The following is a 17251-nucleotide window of genomic DNA, read 5'->3' as shown; positions in this document are numbered from 1 at the left end:
TACAAGGTGATCAGGTTGCCCCACTTGGGGCTCACCGTCTTAATCCCCATTTTACAGAGGAGGTAACTGAGGCACAGGGAAGTGAAGTGACTTGCCCAAGGTCACACAGCTAAGTGGTGGGGGCAGGATTCAAACCCATGACCTCTGACTCCCAAGCCCACACTCTTTCCACTGAGCCACACTGCTTCCCCTACAGCCCAGCCCACACACTCCGCTCCTCTGCTGCTAACCTCCTCACTGGGCTTCGGTCTTGCCTATCCCGCCATCGACCCCTGGCCCACGTCCTACCTCTGGCCTGGAATGCCCGCCCTCCTCAGATCCACCAAACTAGCTCTCTTCTCCTCTTCAAAGCCCTACTGAGAGCCCACTTCCTCCAGGAGGCCTTCCCAGACTGAGCCCCCCCTTTTCCTCTGCTCCTCCTCCCCTCCCCATTGCCCTTACTCCCTCCTTCTGCTCTACCCCCTTCCCTGCCCCACAGCACTTGTGTATATTTGTACATATTTATTATTCTATTTATTTTATTAATGATATGCATAGATCTATAATTCTATTTATTTTGATGCTGTTGAGGCCTGTCTACTTGTTTTGTTTTGTTTTGTTGTCTGTCTCCCTCTTCTAGACTGTGAGCCTGCTGCTGGGTAGGGATTGTCTCTATCTGTTGCCGAATTGTATTTTGCAAGCACTTAGTACAGTGTTGTGCATCCAGTAAGCGCTCAGTAAATACGATAGAATGAATGAATGAATGATAAGAACCCATGACCTTCTGACTCTCAAGCCCATGCTCACTCCATTCCACTCCATAGTAAGTGCATTATAAATGCCATCATTATTATTAAATACAGACCCCGGGACCGGGGGGCCTGCCAGTGGACCAGAGGTGTCCAGCAGTCAATCCTTCAATTGATCGATCAGTTGGTGGTGTTTATTGAGCGCTTACTGGGTGCACAGCACTGGACCAGCGCTTGGGAGAGGACACTAGAAGGGAATTAGCAGACACATTCCCTATCCACAATGAGTCTAGAGAGGGAAACAGACAGGCATTCATTCATTCATTCAATCATATTTATTGATTTACTGATTGATTGATTTACTACTGTGTGCAGAGCACTGTACTAAGCACTTGGGAAGTACAAGTTGGCAACATATAGAGAGGGTCCCTACCCAACAGTGGGCTCACAGTCTAGAAGGGGGAGACAGAGAACCAAACAAAACATCTTAACAAAATAAAATAATAGAATAAATATGTACAAATAAAATAGAGTACTAAATACATACAAACATATATACGTATATACAGGTGCTGTGGGGAGGGGAAGGAGGTAAGGCAGGGGGATGGGGAGGGGGAGAGAAAGGAGAGGGCTCAGTCTGGGAAGGCCTCCTGGAGGAGGTGAGCTCTCAGTAGGGCTTTGAAGAGAGGAAGAGAGCTAGTTTGGCGGATGTGCAGAGGGAGGGCATTCCAGGCTAGGGGGAGGACATGAGCCGGGGGTCGACGGCGGGACAGGCAAGACCGAGGCCCAGTGAGGAGGTTAGCAGCAGAGGAGCGGAGTGTGTGGGCTGGGCTGTAGAAGGAGAGAAGGGAGGTGAGGTAGGAGGGCGCGAGATGATGCCTTGAAGCCGAGGGTGAGGAGTTTTTGCCTGAATGGCATGGGAAGTGGCAGGGTGTAGGGATAGATGCTTAAGTGTTGTGGGGTGGAGATGGGGTTCATTCATTCATTCATTCAATCGTATTTATTGAGAACTTACTGTGTATAAACCACTGTACTCAGCCCTTACAGATAAAGGCATAAGGAGGTTAGGGAGCCTAGGATCTAGTGGATTGAATTCCCCAGGACTGTGGTTCCTGGAACAGAGATTTTTGTCTCTACTCTGCAGTTGCTCTCTCTCGATTAACCGGCGGCGGAGCCCATAAAGGTGTCACAGAAGGCGAAGAAGCTGACCGAGTGACCGAGGTGACCGAGCCACCAGTCCCCACGTCACCAGGAATCCAGCAGAATTGCCTCCACACAACCTCATCTTCCGATCCAGCGTGCGGAGAGGCTTCGGCTGCATTCTCAGGGTCTCCCCACATCCGGGGGCCTCCTTGGGCCGGGGTCTCCCGCCCCCACGGAGGGACCTCCTAGTGGGCTGGCGACCGGACAAGTGGCATCCGTCCTGAACCCAGCGCTCCCGGTTTGACGTCCACGGTCTTCTCTGGAAAGGTCAGTTGTGGTTCCCCCACCGGGATTGCAGATACCGCTTTGTCGGGTAGATTGAATCAAGTCTGGTTTTTGGGGGGTTTTCCCCCCAAATAAAGGCAGAACGCGCGCTTCTTCCTTGAGCCGATTTCACTCATCCAAAAGAAATGCATTCTGAAAAAAAGCGCCTCAAAAACACCCGCACTTCACAGTTAGGGAGCGTGGAATGTCAGAATTCATTTAGTCATATTTCTTGAATGCCTACTGTGTGCAAAGCCCTGTACTAAGCACTTCAAAGAGTACAGTAGAACCCTCAACAGGCACATTCCCTGCCCCCAACAAGCTGACAGTCTAGAGGAGCTGGGTTCTCATCCCAGCTCCCACATTTAATCATCATCATCATCATCATCATCAATCGTATTTATTGAGCGCTTACTGTGTGCAGAGCACTGTACTAAGCGCTTGGGAAGTACAAGTTGGCAACATATAGAGACAGTCCCTACCCAACAGTGGGCTCACAGTCTAAAAGGGGGAGACAGAGAACAAAACCAAACAAACTAACAAAATAAAATAAATAGAATAGATATGTACAAGTAAAATAAATAAATAAATAGAGTAATAAATATGTACAAACATATACATATATACAGGTGCTGTGGGGAAGGGAAGGAGGTAAGATGGGGGGATGGAGAGGGACGAGGGGGAGAGGAAGGAAGGGGCTCAGTCTGGGAAGGCCTCCTGGAGGAGGTGAGCTCTCAGTAGGGCCTTGAAGGGAGTAAGAGAGCTAGCTTGGCGGATGGGCATAGGGAGGGCATTCCAGGCCCGGGGGATGATGTGGGCCGGGGGTCGATGGTGGGACAGGCGAGAACAAGGTACGGTGAGGAGATTAGCGGCAGAGGAGCGGAGGGTGCGGGGTGGGCTGTAGAAGGAGAGAAGGGAGGTGAGGTAGGAGGGGGCGAGGTGATGGAGAGCCTTGAAGCCCAGGGTGAGGAGTTTCTTATCGTACTTATCGTACTTGTTAAGCACTTACTAGGTGCCAAACATTGTTCTAAGCACTGGGCTAGGTATAAGTTCATCAGGTCGGACACGGTCCCTATCCCACGTGGGGTCACAGTCTAAGTAGGAGGCGGAACGGGTATCAAATTCCCATTTTAGACATGAGGAAACTGAGCAGCAGAGAAGTGGCAGAGCTGGGTTTCAAACCTAGGTCCCCTGTTTCCCAGGCCTGTGTTCTTTCCACTGGATCACTCTGCTTCACAGCCTGCTGTGTGACCTTGGGCAAGTCACATCACCTCTCTGGGCCTCACGTCCCTCATCTGTAATCTTAATCTTAATCTGTGAGCCCCTGTGGGACATGGGCTGTATCCAACCTGATTAGCTGTACTCCATCACTTAGAACAGTAGTAGGCCCATAATAGGTACTTAACTAATACCATAAGAAAAAAAAGAAAACTGATAAAATGAGAAGGCTCATGAGTCATTTCTGAAGCCTGACCTTAGTATCAGCTATTCCCTCCCATCCTCTGCCCAGAGGAATATCTCCAGGAAAGTTCTTCAAACAGGGCCGGGCCTTTTGAAAGATATCAGTCAACTTCGTATTACCAAAAGGGATTTTCAAATACATATTGATTACTATTATCATTGTTATTATTATTATTATCATCATCCCTCACAGCACAAGTGTATCTACCGAATGCATTATACCCGCTAAGTCCATAGTTACAGTGCTTTGCCCAAAGAAAGCACATAGTAAACACCATTCATTGATACCTTCTACACCGGAAGCTCGTTATCGGCAGGGAATATGTCCGCTAGTTCTGGTGTGTCCACTAGTTCTCGCCCAAGCGCTCAGTGCAGTGCTCTGCACGTAGTGAACACTCAGTAAATACCATGATTGGCTGAAGTGACTTTGTGGTCTCCGCATAAAACCTGCCCCCTGACTCTCCCCTTGCCTGATTGACAGACAACTGCTCTGCAGGCAAAGAGTCAATCACTCAACTAATCAGTGGTGTCTGTTGAGCGCTGACTATGTGCAGAGCACTGTCTGTAGCACCTGGGAGAGGACAATCTAACAGAATTAGCAGACCCCTTCCCATAATGAGCTTACAGTCTAGAGGAAGGGGTCCTGAGGCACCCCAACTGCAAACAGTAAGCGCTCAATAAATACGATGGATTGATTGATTGACTGACTCTTGGCCCAGTGGAAAGAGCACAGGCCTGAAAGTCAGAGGACCTGGGTTCTCATCCGGGTTCCACATGGTATAGAAGATAGAGCTTGGGCCTGGGAGTCGGAAGGTTCTAATCCTGACTCCATCACTTGTCTGCCGGGTGACCTTGGGCAAGTCATTTCATGTCAGCTGTGTGACTTTGGGCAAGTCACATAACTTCTCTGTGCCTCAGTTACTTCATCTGTAAAGTGGGGATTAAGACTGTGAGCCCCCTGCAGGGCAATCTGATCACTTTGTAACCTCCCCAGCGCTTAGAACAGTGCTTTGCATGTAGTAAGTGCTTAATAAATGCTATTATTATTATTATTATTATTCTCTGGGCCTCGGTTCCCTCACCTGTAAAATGGGGATTTAGACTGTGAGCCCCACAAGGGACAGGGACTGTGTTCAACTCCATTTGCTTGTATCCCCAGCACTTAGCACAGTGCCTGGCACATGGTAAGCGCTTAACAAATACTATTATTATTATTGTTATTATTATTATTATTATTATTATTATTATTATTATGCCAGCTGTGTGACCTTGGGCAAGTCACTTCACTTCTCTGGGCCTCAGTTCCCTCATCTGCACAATGGGGATTCAATCCCTGTTCTCCCTCCTCCTCAGAGTGGGAGCCCCTCGTGGAACCTGGTGATCTCCTATCTACCCCAGCACTTAGAACAGTGCAGGGTACAGAGTAAGCATTTAACAAACACCACAATTGTCCTTATTATTTGTGTGTTCTTGTGTGGGAGGGTGTGTGTGTGTGGGCGCCCGCTAGTATGTGAATGTCTGCCTGCCTGACTGGGCATACGTGGGAGGCTGTGGGTGGATTTGGAGGGGGAAGGGGATGGCTCACAGCTTACAAGCAGCAGAGACATGGGGAAACATCGTTCCGTGTCTTAATCGGTCTTGGGCCGGGTTACTCTTTCACTTGCTTACACATCAGAGAAGGGAGTCGTCCCACCCAAACCCCGGTGGGTCGTCCACCCACACACCAGAGAGCGGAAGTTCACCGGGACAGGCACGTGTCCGCTCTTGTGCCAGTCTTGTGCCTTCCACTTCCATTGTGGGCAAGGAATGTGTCTGTATTATCATTCCAGTGTACTCTCCTAGGCATTTAGTACAGTGCTCTGCACACGGTGAACTTTCAATAAATACGATTGAATGAATGAATGCATTCCCACCAGGTGGTAGTGTGACAGGATTCCTGCGGTGGAGGTGAGATTTGCATCATCACCACCACCATCATCATCATCATCATCATAATAGTACTTGTTACGCACATATTGTGTGTGAAGTACTGTTCCAAGTGTTGGAGTAGATCTAAGTTAATCAGGTTGGACACAGTCCCTATCCTACATGGGGCTCACACTCTTAATCCCCATTTTACAGAGGAGGTGACTGAGGCACTTAACAGAGAAGTTAAATGACTCACCCAAGGTCACACAGCAGACGAGTGGCAGATCTGGGATTAGAACCTATGTCCTAATTCCCAGGCCTTTGTTCTAGCCGCTAGGCCATGTTGGCTTGGGAGGAGCCAAGTGTACAAGTTGGGGTAAAATGGGAGAAGAGGGGAAAAAGTAAAGAGGGAGTTGATGGAAAGTCTTGCTGCCAATGGTTAGGGGATCTGTCCCATGTGGAGAGAAATGGGTAACCGCTGGAAAGTTTTGAGGAGGGGGAGCATATATTTTAAATGATGTTTTCAGACTTCAAGTTCACTTTGGGAAGGGAATCACTGAATCGTATTTATTGAGCACTTACAGTGTAACGGGATAACAGAGTTGGAGGATACGTTCCCTGCCCTCAAAGAACTTAGAGTTAGTCGTGTTTATTGGGTGCTTCCTATGTTCAGAGCATTGTAATAAGCACTTGAGGGAGTACAATACGACAGTAGACAGATACATTCCCTGCCCACAGTGAGCTTACAGTCTAGAGGGGGAAACAGCTATCAATATCAATCAATCAATCAATCAATCACAGATATGGACATCGTGCTGTGGGGCTGGGAGCAGGGGATGAATAAAGGGACCAAGTCAGGGGGATGCAGAAGGGAGTGGGAGGAGAGGAAAGGAGGGCCTAGTCTGCAAGGCCTCTTGGAGGAGACGTGCCTTCAGTGAGGTTTTGAAGTGGGGGAAGAGTCATTGTCTGTCAGATACGAGGAAGGAGGACGTTCCAGGTCAGAGGCAGGACGTGGGCGAGAGGTCGGCGGCGATAGAGACGAGATCGAGTCACGGTGAAAAGGGTAGCACCGGAGGAGCGAAGAGTGTGGGCTGGGTTGTCATGGGAGTGTGGCAAGGTGAGTAGGAGACTAGCGAGGTAGAGGGGGAAACGTGTCTACCGACTCTGTTGTATTGTCAAGCGCTTTGTACAGCACTCTGCATGCATTAAGCACTCGATAAATACCATTGATTGGTGGATCGATTGATGTTTTCAGAAGATGATCTGGGCACGAGAATGCAGGATGAGCTGAGACGATTAAAGAACAGGGGCCGGGAGACCGGCAGGGAGACTCCTCCGGGAGTCCAGGTGGGAGGTGATGAGAGTCTGAAACCCCAGGCGTGGATAAAGGGTAGGGAGGAAAGGGGCAGATCCAAGAAACACCGTGGAGGGAAAACCAGCCGCAGGACGGAGGGACGGATGCATAAAATAAGTCAGAGGCCACTGCGGTAGGATTGAAAGAGGCCAGCAGAGGTAGGTATACCCCTCCCTGTCAGGAATCCCCTCCCTTTCCTGGAACAGTCTAGGAAGTTAAGAATTCCTACAAGAGCTCGTTGTCTCTAGACTGTAAGCTCATTGTGGGCAGGGAACATATCTGTTTATTGTTCTTTCTTACTCTCCCAAGCGTTTAGTACAGTTGCCAACTTGTACTTCCCAAGCGCTTAGTGCAGTGCTGTGCACACAGTAAGCGCTCAATAAATACGATTGATTGATTGATCCGCTAGGCCATTGTATATAATAATTATAATAATAATGGTATTAAGCGCTTACTATGTGCCCAGCACTGTTTTTGGGTTTTTTTTTTAATGGCATTTATTAGGCGCTTGCTATTTGCAAAGCACTGTTCTAAACGCTGAATGAAAGGGACCACTTCTCCCTGCCCGCAGTGTGCAGTATTGAGCGGCCCAGCCTTGGGGGAGGATGCGGGATCCCAGATTCTTGCCCATCCTGGGTATGCTGGGAGTCCGTAATAATAATAATAATAATAATAATAATAATAATAAGTGCGGTATTTGTTAAGCACTTACTATGTGCCGGGCACTGTACTAAGCATCAAGGTTTGATAATAATAATGATAATAATAATGGTATTTGTTAAACACTTACTATGTGCCAAGCACTGTTCTAGGCACTGGGGCAGATACAGGATAATCAGGTTGTCCCATTAGCCTAGCATTACCTCCCTTTGCTCTACCCTCCCCAATCCCTCAGCATTTGTGTACTGCTGTATTGTAACTATATAATTATATTAACTGGATACCAGCGAATCGCGTTGGACAAAGTCACTGTCCCGCATGGTACTCGCAGTCTTACTGATGAGGGAACTGAGGCCCAGAGAGGCGGAGCCACTTGCCTAAGGCCCCCTCTCCATCCCCCCCATCTTACCTCCTTCCCTTCCCCACAGCACCTGTATATATGTATATATGTTTGTACATATTTATTACTCTATTTATTTACTTATTTTACTTGTACATATCTACTCTATTTTATTTTGTCAGTATGTTTGGTTTTGTTCTCTGTCTCCCCCTTTTAGACTGTGAGCCCACTGTTGGGTAGGGACTGTCTCTATATGTTGCCAACTTGGACTTCCCAAGCGCTTACTACAGTGCTCTGCACACAGTAAGCGCTCAATAAATACGATTGATTGATTCCTCCTCCTCCTCCTCCTCCTCCTCCTCCTCCTCCTCCTCCTCCTCCTCCTCCCCCCCCCCACTTTAACTGGCTCCCCTTTCCTGCCAGCTCTCTGGCCAAGCTCCAGGTGGGGTAAAGGTGGGTTCCTCATTAGCCAACCAGTTGGGGCACAGGCTGGGCAGCCCACCCTGACCCCTTCCTGCCTCCACCCCAGCCTCTGTCCTCCCCAGCTCCCCAAGGTCTTCCAGGGGTCCACACAGACAGAGCCTGGGCCAGGGAATCAGAAGGACCTGGGTTCTAATGCCGTATCTGCTGTGAGACCTTGAGCAAGTCGCTTTACTTCTCTGGGCCTCACTTCTCTCATCTGGAAAATGGAGATTAAGAGAGTGAGCCCAAGCTTCTTAACTTGTATCTACTCCAGCACTTTGAACAGTGCTTGGCACCTAGTGAGCGCTAAACAAATGCCATTATTATTATTAATAATGACACTATTAAGAATCATAATGGTAGTAGTAGTAATAGTAATGCTAACTTTGTTAAGTGCTTAGTACATGGTAAGCAGTGAGTGTAATAAGCACTGGGGTACATACAACATCATCATATTGGACACAGTCCCCATCCCACATGGGCCTCACAGTCCATGAGGGAGGGAGAAAAGGAATTTACTCCCCTTTTTGCCGATGAGGACATTGAGGCCCAGAAAAGTTAAGTGGCTTGTCCGAGGTCACGCAGCAGGCAAAGTTCGGTGGTCAACATTCTAAAGTTCCCCTGTCATTTTACATAATTCATTACATTAAACGTGACACAAAAACACCCTTGTTCAGTTGAAAATCACTTTGGCAACAAAGCCCAGGTAGGATTTAGTCCTACAAATTAGTCTATCTCCCGGCCTTACTACATGCACGACCTCTCCAAGAGGCCTTCCCTGACTAAACCCTCATTTCCTCTTCTCCCACTCCCTTCTGCATCACCCTCAAACTTGGATTTGCTCCCTTTATTCACCTCTCAGCCCTGGATCAATTACTGTAATTTCTTTCTGTCATGTTTGTCTCCCCGCTCTAGACTCTGAGCTCACTGTGGGCTGAGACTGTGTCTCCTGACTCTGTTGTATTGGGTTCTCCCAAGCGCTTAGTATGGTGCACTGCACACAAAAATAACACTGATTAATTGATAGATAATTGGCTTAAGGAAAAGTCATCTCCTGTCTTGGCACTCTTGTGACAGGAAGAGAGTTTGGGAGAGTAAACTACTACAGAGTAGGCAGACACGACTCCTGCCCACAAGGATTATAAAGATTAGAGGGAATAATAATAATAATAATTATAATAATGATGATAGTAGAAGCACCATGGCATAGTGTATAGAGCACAGTCCTGGAAGTCAGAAGGTCATGGGTTCTAATGCCAGCTCCACCACTTGTCACCTGTCTAGTGACCTAGTAGCTAGAGTTTGGACCTGGGAGCCAGAAAGGATCTGGGTTCTAATCGCTACTCCACCATTTGTCTGTTGTATGACCTGAGGCAAGTCACTTGACTTCTCTTGGCCTCAGTTACCTTCTCTATAAAATGGGGATTGAGACTGGGAACCCCATGTGGGGCAGGGACTGTGTTCAACCTGATTTGTTTATATCTACCCCAGCTCTTAGTAGTGTGTGGAGCACACAGTGAGTGCTTAAATACCATTATTATTATCATTAATATAATTATTAATAATTGTACTATTTACTAAGCCCTTACTTTGTATCATGCACTGTTCTAAGCGCTGGGGTGGATACAAGCAAATCAAGTTGGACACTGTCCATTTCCCACATGGGGTTCACATTCTAAGTAGAAGGGAGAACATGTACACTAACTTGGGTTATTAGACTCTAGACTGTAAGCTCGCTGTGGGCAGGGAACATTTCGGTTCTATTGTTAGTCTCTGCAAGAGGAACGCACTCAAGTACGATCGACTGATCGGTATTTGTTAAAGAGAATAATAATGATAATAATTGTGTTATTTGTTAAGCACTTACTATGCCAGGCACTGGGGTAGATCCAAGCTAATCAGGTTGGACACAGTCCCTGTCCCACGTGGGTGGGGCTCATAGTCTTAATACCCATTTTCCAGATGAGGGACCTGAGGTCACACAGCAGACAAGTGGTGGAGTGGTGATTAGAACCCAGATCCTTCTGACTCCCAGGCCCAGACTCTCTCCACTAGGCCACACTGCTTCTCGACAAAAGCAGGTGGAGCTTCAGGCACCCCCGGGATTAGACTCTAAACTGTAAGCTCATTGTGGGCAGAGACTATGTCTGTTATATTGTTCTGTCATCCTCTCCCAAGCGCTTAGTGCAGTGCTCTGCATACAGTAAGCTCTCAATAGGTACTCTCGATCGACTGTAGAATCGATCGATTATACTAAGGCTTAAGAATTTGTTAAGTGCTCGGGGTAGGGGGCCCTTGCCCCACCCTTGAATTCTCCCCCTCTCAGATAGAACCCCCGTGGCCCTGAGACTCACAGAGACCTACACCCTTCCCAGCAGCCAGGGTTTCCGGCTCCAGGGAGGCCCCGCCCACGCCTCACCAGCAGTCAGCAGGACCCCAGAAAACTGCTGTGGTCTGGGATGGGGAAGGGGAGGAGGAGGGGTGGAGGAAGCAAATAGAGGCCTCTAGTTTCCCTGCCCATTTTTGCTGCTCAGGGAGGTGGTGGGTGGCAGGTTTCAGAATTTGGCTTGCTGGCAGGGCCCCTTTGAGTGCCCTATTTAATGATAATAATAATAATAATAATAATAATAATATTGTGGTATTTGTGAAGTGCTTACTAGATGCCAAGTACTGTAGTAAGCGCTGGGGTGGATACAAGCAAATTGAGTTGGATGCTATCCCGGTCCCACGTGGGACTCACAGTCTCCATCCCCATTTTACAGATGGGATAACTAAGGCACAGAGAAGTGCAGTGATTCACCCAAGGTCACAGAGTATACACGTGGCGGAGCCGAGATTGGAACCCATGACCTTCTGACTCCCAGTCTGCTACTGACCCAAAGTCTCTCTTTGTCAGATGAAGCGAGTGTTTCCTTTTCTGGCACTCCTGAGAGGGATGGGGGTAGGTGCCTTGCCCGGTTGGCTGGGAGTGACCAGCTCAAGATGAGTTTCCCAGCCAAATGTGGACCTTGCTGAGCTGAAATTGGATGATCTCAAGGATGTGGGAAAGGATGGTTTCTGTGCAGGCCCCCGGGGATTCTCGGAGGAACAGGAGAAATTCCCAGACAGCAGAGTGCCCTTCCCTGAACTTCTCTCAAGATAATAATAATAATAATAACAATAATTACGTTACTTGTTAAGCACTTAACTATGTGCAGAGCACAGAGCAGAGCAGACAGGCGGCAGAGGTGGGATCAGAACCCACGTGCTCTGACTCCCAAGCCCATGCTTTTTCTACTAAGCCATGCTGCTTCTTTATTATTATTTCTACACTTGAAATGCAAGTCTCTGTCAGGTACCTGCAACTCGCCGAGATGTCAGAACCTGGAGCCAGGACCGGAACTGGGAAACCCCGGTGCCTGGATTTCTGAGCTGTCGGGGAGACTGGTGCCCTCCGGGACTCCCTGCCGGTGAGTCCTGCACGGTACTGTGGGCCGGGCAGTGTACAAGCATTTGGGAGAGCACAATGCATTAATATGACAGACACATTCCCTGCCCACAACAAGTTTCCAGTCCAGAGGCTAGAACTGATTCCTGCCATCCTGAGGTGCTAGCCCCACCTAGGTCCAGCCTGTGTCCCCCTGGGAGAAAGAGGGAGCAGTGTGGCCTGGCCGCTAGCAACTAGGCGCTAGCCGGTGCCCCCGGCCTTGGTGGGCTCAGTTAACCTTACCCAGAAAGGTGAGCAGCAGTCGCCACAGGCATTTGCCCCCGGCCTTTCAATTCTGCTGCTGGTCGAACATCATCACCTCCAGCTTCTTCCAGGCTAATTACAGCTCCAATGTCTTCTGCTCTTAGAAGATGTCTCGCCCTGACCCCTGTGGGGCGCCGGGGTGGTGTCAACAAGTTTGGCGACGATAGGTTCGGCTCACCTGCGATCCCGGAAAGCAAAATGCCTACAGGGCATTTACAATCGAATCCAGTGATGAGCGAGGCCTCACTCTCCGTGGCTGAGAAGCCAGAAGCTGGGTGGTGCAGTCACTTTCACCGGTTCTCTGCCCTTTTCCTTTTTGTTTTTCGTTTTCACTGATATTTGTTAAGCACTTGCTCTGAACCAGGCAATGTACTAGGCACTGAGGTAGATACAAAGTTGATCATGGACTATTCCAGGCACTGTGGGATAGATCCAAGCCAATCAAGGTGGATACAGTCCCCGTCCCACAGGGGGCTCACAGTCTTCATTCCCATTTTCCAGGTGAGGAAACTGAGGCCCAGAGAAGTGAAGTGACTCACCCAAGGTCAGCTGGCCACAGACAAGTGGCAGTGCCGGGATTAGAACCCACATCCTTCTGACTCCCGGGCCCGGGCTCTATCTGGGCATTTCCAAACCAGCATCACCCTGGCAAGCCGGACTGTTCGATTCCCAAAACCCCATCGGAGGAGGAGGGGTGGAGAGAGAAGCAGCATGGCTCAGTGGAAAGGCCACGGGCTTTGGAGTCAGAGGTCATGGGTTCAAATGCCGCCTCCGCCAATTGTCAGCTGTGACTTTGGGCAAGTCACTGCACCTCTCTGGGCCTCAGTTCCCTTATCTGTAAAATGGGAATTAAGACTGTGAGCCCCCTGTGGGACAACCCGATCACCTTGTAACCTCCCCAGCACTTAGAATAGTGCTTTGCACATAGTAAGCGCTTAAAAAATGCCATCATTATTACTATTTTTTGCCATTCCCCGGGCTCTGACTCCTCTAGCCTAGACTCATCATTTGGGAGGGCCTTGTTGAAATTCAGGCAAAACTGCGATTCAAACATTCACGACCCAGTTTACAGTCTAGAGGACTTTATTCATCCCCACCCTCAGTCCCACAGCATTTTAAAAAATTGAGTATTCTAAGTTGTTTCTTTATATTGATGTCTGTCTCCCCCTCTAGATTGTAGGCTCGTTTTGGGCAGGGAACGTGTCTGCTAATTCTGTTGTATGGTCCTCTCTGGAGGGCTTAGTGTGGTGTTAAACACACGGTAAGTGCTTAGTGAATTCCATTGATGGACTGATTGATTACGTGTATATCCGTAATATCTGTCTCCCCCTCTATCAAGTCGGTTACATTGTCCTCTCCTAAGAGCTTAGTACGGTGTTCTGCACAGTAAATGCTCAATAAATACCATTGACTGACTGACTCCCTCTCTTGACTATAAGCTCAATGTGGGCCGGGAACGTGTTTACCAACTCTGTTGTATTGTACCTCTCGCAAGCACTTAGCACAGTGCTCTGCACACTGGAAGCGTTCAATGAACCGTGAGCCCATTGTTGGGCAGGGACCGTCTCTATATGTTGCCAACTTGTACTTCCCAAGCACTTAGTACAGTGCTCTGCATACAGTCAGCACTCAATAAATACGATTGAATGAATGAATGAATACGCCTGATTGATCGATCGATCGATCGATCCTTGTTGGATTCTGGAGGAACTGACCAAGACTGCGACTTAACGGCCCTTCCCAAGCCTCGGGCGCCACCTGCCGGTAGGTCCTGGTTCTACCGCGTGAATCTCAACCCGGCGCCCGAGGAAAAGAACTGTTCCCATGGGCTTGGGCCAGCCCAAACCCAACCCAAGCCAGAGGGGTGTCCTGGATAAGTTTATTCTATGCAGAATCCTCCCCTCCAAGGTCGTGGGGGAGGTATCTAGATCGTATTGTCAATCCATCAGTGGTAGTTATGAAGCATTTCCTATGTACAGAGCACTGTACTGAGCACTTGGGAAAGTACAATCCAACAGAATTAGCAGACAGGGTTTTCTGCTTATAACGAGCTCACAGTCTAGTGAATGAGTTTACAGTCTAGAATCAGAGCTGGCATTAATAATAACTAATATTATCCACCCAACTAACAATGGAGAAGCTGAATGGCCTAGTGGAGGAGCAGCTTGGCTCAGTGGAAAGAGCACGGGCTTTGGAGTCAGAGGTCATGGGTTCGAATCCCTGCTCCGCCGCATGTCTGCTGTGTGACCTTGGGCAAGTCACTTAACTTCTCTGAGCCTCAGTTCCCTCATCTGTAAAATGGGGATTAAGACTGTGAACCCCACGTGGGACAACCTGATCACCTTGTATCCACCCCCCAGCGCTTAGAACAGTGCTTTGCACATAGTAAGCACTTAACAAATGCCATCATCATTATTACTATTATTATTATTATTATGGAGCAGGGGCCTGGGAGTCAGAAGGATCTGGGTTCTAGTCATAGCTCTGCCACTGGTCTGCTGTGGGACCTTGGGGAAGTCACTTACCTTCTCTGTGCCTCAGTTACCTTATCTGTAATTGGGGAATTAAGACTGTGAGCCCCATGTGGGACATATACTGTATCCAACCTGCTAGCTTGTATCTACCCCAGTGCCTAGTACAGGGCCAGGTCCTTCTGATTCCCACATCTGTGCTCTTAACCACTAGACTATGCTGCTTCTCTTCCCTCTAGGCCACGCTGCTACCTTTGGAGAGATTTTACTGGTGCTCAGGAGAACAGCAGTGCACGGGGTGGGACTATAGAGATCTCATCTCCTGTGACCTTGGGGCATTTTTTTGCCCATAGAGATGGGGCTAAAAAATCTCCTTCTTGACGAACCGATCTTCCCGAAGTCGCTGCCCAAATACAGTTATCCACTTTCTGATTGCTGCCTGCCAACCTGACCTGTCTCCCAGCCGTCCGATGCCCTACCCTCAAAAGTCTCCTTGTTGCTGTGGCCAATGAAGCCCCCGACTCCGTCATGGGCACCTCCTCCCTTCATCCTCACCCTGTCCCCTGCCCTCTCCTGCCTCCTCATCATCTCATGTCAGCCCTATTTTATAGATGAGGGAACTGAGGCCCAGAGTAGTGAAGTGACTTGCCCAAGGTCACACAGCAGACAAGTGGATAGCGCCTGGGCCTGGAAGTCAGAAGGACCTGGGTTCTAATCCCAGCTTCGCCACTTGTTGGCTGTGTGACCTTGGGCAAGTCCCTTCACTACCCTGAGCCTCAATTCCCTCATCTGTAAAATGGGGATTAAGAGTGGGAGCCCCACATGGGACAGGTACCGTGTCCAACTCGATTTGTCTGTATCCACCCCAGCACTCAGAGCAGTACCTGGACCATGGTAAGCGCTTAACAGATAGCACTATTATTATTATTATTATTATTTGTTATCAGGATTAAGACCATGAGCCACATGTGGGACGGGGACCGTGTACGACTGTCTGTCTACCCCAGTGCTTAGTACAGTACCTGGCACATAGTAAGCACTTAACAAATACCACAGTTATCATTAGTATTCTCACCAAGACTTGGCACCCTCCAGACGACACTGACTGCCCTGCTGCCCTCCGCCAAGGGGGCCTCATCTCTTTCCAGTGCTCTTGTCTCCTGGGAAAATTGAGAGGTCAGCAGGCTCCTCCCCTCCCAGTTCCTTCTCGTCTTTGAAATCCCACAATGTCCATCTCTCCTGCCATCCGACAGCCACCTGTCCCTGTTGTCTTCCGGCCTCCTGGTCTACCCTCGCTCTCCTTACCAGTAGTAGTAATAATATTGTTTGAGTCCTTACTGTGTGCCAGGTGCTGGGAGGCAGTGTGACCCGGTGGATAGAGCATGGGCCTGGGTTCTAATCCCTGCTCCACCGCTTGCCTGCTGTGTGATCTTGGACAAGTCACTGAGCCTCATTTTCCTCAACTGCAAAATAATAATAATAGTAATCATAATAATTGTGGTATTTGTTAAGTGCTTACTCTGTGCCAGGCACTGTACTAAGCACTGGGGTAGATTGAAGGTTGGACACGGTCCCTGTTCCATGTGGGGCTCATAAATTTCAATTCCCATTTTACAGGTGAGGGAACTGAGGCCCAGAGAAGTGAAGTGACTTGCCCGAGGTCACCCATCAGACAAGTGGAACCCAGGTCCTTCCGACTCCCGGGCCTGGGCTCTAGCCACTAGGCTTTGATGCTTCTCAGTAGTAGCAGTAGAACTGATTGAGCCCTTACTATGTGCCAAGAACTGTGAGGCTGTGTGACCCAATGGATAAAGCATGGGCCTGGGTTCTAATCCCAGTTCCACCGTTAGCCTGCTGTGTGACCTGGAGCAAGTAACTAAGTCTCAGTTTCCTCAACTGCAAAATAATAATAATGACCACAATAATTGTGGCATTTGTGAGCATAGTAAAGCACTACTATGTGTCAGGCCCTGTACCTAAGCGCTGGAGCAGATATCCCTGTATCTATTCCAGGCAAATTGGGTTGGACACAGTCCCAATCCCACTTATGGGGCTCACGGTCTTAATCCCCATTTTATGGATGAGGGAACTAAGGCCAAGAGAAGTGAAGTGACTTGCCCAGGGTCACCCAACAGACAAGTGGCGGAGCTAGGATTCGAATCCAGTCAGAAGTACTCCCAGGCCTCCCAGGCCCATGCTCTATCCCAGCAGTACAATAAAGAGTGACAATCCCGACCCACAGCGAGCTCACAGCTAACCCAGGTGCTCTGTCCACAGTAAGAGGCATGGCGTAATGGATAGAGCACAGTGCTGGGAGCCAGAAGGTCATGGGTTCTAATCCCGGCTCGGCCACTTGTCTGCCGGGTGCCCTTAGGCAAGTCACTTCATTTCTCTGTGCCTCAGTTACCTCATCTGTAAAATGGGGACCAAGACTGTGAGCCCTATGCGGGACAGGGACTGTCCAACCTGATTTGCTTATATCCATTCCAGCCCTTAGCACAGTGCCTGGCACATAGTAAGTGCTTAACAAATACCACAGGTATTATGATCATTACTACTATTATTAATAATAATAATAATAATAATAAATGTGATTCATTGATAATACAGGATTTTGTAGCCCTCCCTAGATCCCTTCCCTCACTCTATATCGTCACCCATCTAGCAGGT

At 48.8% G+C, this 17251-nt stretch overlaps 1 pseudogene; it reads left to right on the top strand.

The window, feature by feature from the left end:
* LOC119929516 overlaps positions 1-15892 on the top strand; it is a 35366-nt pseudogene extending 19474 nt beyond the window's left edge.
* The last annotated feature ends 1359 nt before the right edge of the window (positions 15893-17251 follow it).

Source organism: Tachyglossus aculeatus, chromosome 6, assembly GCF_015852505.1.
Source record: "Tachyglossus aculeatus isolate mTacAcu1 chromosome 6, mTacAcu1.pri, whole genome shotgun sequence".
NCBI lineage: Eukaryota > Metazoa > Chordata > Mammalia > Monotremata > Tachyglossidae > Tachyglossus > Tachyglossus aculeatus.
This window is presented reverse-complemented; position numbering and strand designations above follow the sequence as displayed.